Genomic DNA, 4,900 nt, shown 5'->3' with positions numbered 1-4,900 from the left:
CAGTAAATAAATGTCGAATAAATTACCAAATTTAATACAATGCTAAATTACGCTGCAAATATGATGGCTATAGCGTCAGTCAGGGCTGACTCGTATCCATCTTTTTACAAGCACCTACACTGAAATAACAGGATCTTTTCATATTGTGGTCTGGAAATATTGAGACGGAGTATTAGGTACACTAACGGAAATGTGGTAACAGGAGTGGTATACTTGTTTGCTGTCTGTATTCTTGCAGCAAATAAATATCACTGAAGTATTTAGTAATAATTTGTAGTAATAAAAATCACTATCATTTAATATTCAGGCCGATGAAAATTTTACAAACACTATAAAATGTATTTATAAATCTTTGCCTCAGCATACCGACTTCATAAATATTGGTTGAACCACAGTAGGAAAATTGATGGCGTTGTTTAGTATTTAGAGGCTCACAGTCAATCAGATTTTCGAGCCGTAATGAAATCTTCGTGAAATAGAACAATGAAACCCATTAGCACATCTGATGCTGAATTCATTAACATATTTTATTTTATTTCAAGTCTATCAAGAGGTATGCAACTGTTTGCTATATACCAAATGAGCCTGAATTACTTTTTAAATTTTGCTAAATGATTTTGTTTATTTGATTCGTACACTTACATTAAGTTACGAGTAACTTAATGATTAAGTTACGAGTAACTTAGGAATGATTTAAAGCATGCCTAAAAATGAAATAATTACTCTTCCCAATTTTTCAATTAATTTTTGTGAATATCAAAATTTTATACTTATTTAGCGATAATTTTTTCAGGTAACCCGTTGCAGGTGGCATTAAAAATGATGCTAAGAGTCGTATCCTAGCTCCTCCGCGTAAATTAAAATGAAGTCACAAAAAAATCAGAAAATCACACGGGCTGCGTATAAAATGCCACCATAATATTCTTTTGGCGGTAATTTATGGAAGCTCTAATGCAATTTATCCATTGCGTCAGGCATTTTACGCAGAAATTATGATTTTTATGACATCAGTAAAGAATTCCACTTGATATTTACTAAAAATGTTATGAGAAAGTTACGTTCTTACTACAGTAATTATCAAATGAAGGACTGGTGCGTTATTCACTCATTTTTCTCAATAAAAGCTTCACAGGCCCAGCGTCTCCCCAATTTGCATTGCTTTTGGTCTTCTATCCTCCAAATATAGCATCCAAATAAAGTGATGGATGGATTATATCAGTGGCGTAACTATGGGGGGCATGAGGGGGATAAATCCCCCCCAAAGCCTCAGAGAAATAATTTTTTTTTAAATTTTGTCCAGTTTTGACACTTAATAACTGCGTCTACTTAAAGTAAATTGCTTAGTGCGAAAATGATGTGAAATACATATCCAGGCATGTTATTTTTCAAACAATTTCCCCAACCGAGGCAGGAGATCGCCATCCAAGGCTGTCCCATCACCCCCAAGGAATAGCCCTAGTTACGCCACTGGATTATATGATAAAAGTAAACGTGGACATATCCTATATAGGCTATTTATTCCATAAATTTACGATAAAGCTCACAATGCCACGCCACTTTGTTACAATAGTAAACAATAATAAATAGTTATTTCATAGTCGAATAATATTCTTATCAAATGGAATAGATGTAAAAGCATCCGATATAATATTTTCATAGTTTCAAGCAAATGCTAGAAATTAATAATTGCTGATAACAATGTCGATTTCATTTTCTGGTTTCCTAATTTTTTCAATTTTTTGTTAAATTCCTTTACTTAGTAAGAGTGCCTATCAATTGCATTTCTTGAGAAAGCTTTGATAATTAAAAATAGCCTACTAATCCATCGATGGTCGGTTAGCATTCTTAGTCTGATGGAATTTTCACCACGAAAGAAGCTTAGTGGAATCTTAAGAGCTTAAGTAATTTGTTGCATCCTAATACTCTAAAAATACTCCTAATACTCATCCTAATACTCTAAACGGGTTAATTGAATTTGAAAATGTACATTGAGGAATTTTTTGCATTGATTACGCTAAAGTTTCACCTGTTTTATCCGTTCCGTTTGATGATAAAAATAATCTAGCCAGAGCAGACATCAAGGTGGACAACCTCCTGTAAAACTCAGCAACATTTTAGTAACAGTTTGAAGTGTACACGAGCTCACCGGGCTTGAATTTTATATCAATAGTCTTTTATAACCGTCCCTTCTCTCTCGGTTGCTCAGCCAAAGCTCTAACATTTTACTTTTTGTTTCGCAAACATGGTTTGCAAGCTTGAGAGATCAAATTTTCCAGCATCGGCGTTTTTCAGCGGTATCTCCTTCATGCTATATTTAAGCCTCCCTTCCAACATTTATATCTATCCGCCATTATCTACCTTCCTTCTATAAGCCCACCTCCAACTCTCCCTTCACTCAGCCTCCGATATCAGTCCTATCTCGCATCGTCCTCATCTTTCCCACCCACCCCTCCCTCCTCGATTCCACTCAAGCATTCACATCGGCCAACATCCACTGAGCCCCTTTTCCCCCAATACCCGATACCTCCTTCGCCGTCTCACCTCCGCCTATATCCCCTCAATCCATCGCCATCTTCCACGGGCTCAGTTTATCAGACGGCCATCCCCGTAGCTCTCCACCCAGAGAGCTAAGGTCCGAGGGAGATCGACACAAATCACTTGCCACCGGCAGCGGATCCCATGTATTCTTTCCTTCGGTCACTGGTGGAAACCCCTTGCTAGCCACTCCTAATCCCTCTTCCCCCTTGGTACAAACTGATATCCCTCGCCCCTCCACCAATTTTTGAATCCAGTTTTTCCCCTATACTATATTTTATCTGACAGCGAAGGGGAAAGTTGCTAAAACCACCTTAGATAGCGGTACTTGGAGTTGATAAATGGCTCTCTGATCAGTGGGACGCACGTGTTCCGCCGAGCTTGAATCAGCGTCAGCAACAGAGGCGCACGTTTTCGCTGTGAAGATTTACCTCTTGAGTAGCTGCGACTGACGAAAGAAAAACTTGTCTCACGAAGAGACAGGAAATCTTGAGATGATCTTTATATTTTATTTTCTCGGTTAAAATACTAATTCCTCTGTCCCTTAGGTGAACCTTTATCTGCTACTGGGCTCTAGAAAGTTGGAAAATAGGATTATAAAGAATAAAATATATTCGATCACTACACTATTGTTTTCTATACGGTGGCGAAACGTTTAACTTAATGGATAATTGTCAAAGACAAGAAAGTTTGACATTCTTAGATGTTAACTACATTTGGCGCACAATTGGAACTTTAGGACATAATGCAAAATATTTACAAATATTCCTTGCATTTAAAATACAATATTGTTACTTACTAAAATGTATATCAAATAGGGCTAAGTAATTACTTTTAATCATAAATTGAAAACTGGGCTAATAATGACGTGTCAAGTGCTATAAAACGAGCTATAATTATATTTCATACATACTCCCTCAGTAAAATCTGACAATATCGGATGATTATGAATGCTAGATCTAAAATCTTTGATACAACAGTCAAAATGTTATTACATCGAATCTCACCTGCTCACATAACAATAAAAATGATTCGGCAAGAAAAAAGAATGGGCACTACTGAGTATACCGCGCAACTGCAAAACAGATATTTCAGAAGGGAAAATTGACTTCACTGACCATAATATAACTTAGCATAAAGTATTTTTAAGATATTAATTGAGGCAAAATCAATGATTTTTTTACCGTAATGCATTCAATTGACTGATTATGGGGAATAGAAGCCAAATGTTCACATTTAGAGCTTTAGTATTCCGCTTTAAGTGCAATAAATTACTTTTTTTACGATGGCCACATTAATAAATTCCAATAGCATTTTGGAGTTCCATTAATCCTTAGCTTGCATTTTAAAGACAAAACTTGGAGGTTTGAAAACCCTCTAAAATTCTTCTCTAGAAATCTCTAAAAAAATCCCTCGCGGGATTAAAATCAGGGTGAACAAGCATGGCGACATTTTTTTCCCTTCGCAACACGCTTTTCCTCAGTTTTTTAATTTGTCTGCCTTGTTTAAAAATGATACAAACTCAGCGGCAAGTAAACTTTGTGATATTGGAATAAAAATTTAGCGGTACGTTTTTTTTTTAACAAGAACAAAGTTTCCACAATGATTCTGAGTTGAATAAATAAAACGGACAGATGCACAGTCCGGCTTAGCAGCTTGACAAATCGTCCGCGGCTTGCGGTCTCGTCCGCATACACAACCCGCCGAGAAATGGCCTGTCACGATGATCCCCTCCCCCCTCCGCAACCCCTTTACCGTCCAGTGCAGCGCGGCCGGGAGTGGACGGGTGGGATTTGTGGGCCCGGTCCCAGGGCCGGGAATTGGTGCTTAGCCGCCCGACGGGTTTAAAGGACGCAGATTACACGTCGCTGTACACCATCGGAGGAGAAGGAGGAGGGGTGCGGACCACGCGCTCTCTCGCGTGGTACTATTGGACAAGGCGAGCGGGTGTTGAGGAGGGAGTAAGGGAGTTGTCGCTTCCTACGCGACTGGGAAAATAATAACAGGCGAGATTCACCGAGTGTGGCAACAACACAAAAGGCGCGTAAGCCCGGCTTCATTCTGTTTAATTTTTTTCTGCCTCTCCTCTCTACCTCTCTCTCTCTCTCCATCCATTCTTTCCGCAGGATGAAAGAGGCGTCTGGTGGGGTCGGATGGAGCGGATAATGAAGTGGACGCGGCGGAGGGGAGGAGCTTTTCGCGGGGAAGGGGTGTGGAGCGATGGCACCAGATGGGGAACGAAAAAGGACAGACGCGGGAGGGCAGCAAACGACGGCGGCCATCACAAACAACCGCCAGCCCAGCAGCTCATCTGCGGCCCCGACTGGACCGGCCACCGCAAAACCCTCCCCTAACACCCCAAGCC

Source organism: Ischnura elegans, chromosome 1 (assembly GCF_921293095.1).
Source record: "Ischnura elegans chromosome 1, ioIscEleg1.1, whole genome shotgun sequence".
NCBI lineage: Eukaryota > Metazoa > Arthropoda > Insecta > Odonata > Coenagrionidae > Ischnura > Ischnura elegans.
This window is presented reverse-complemented; position numbering follows the sequence as displayed.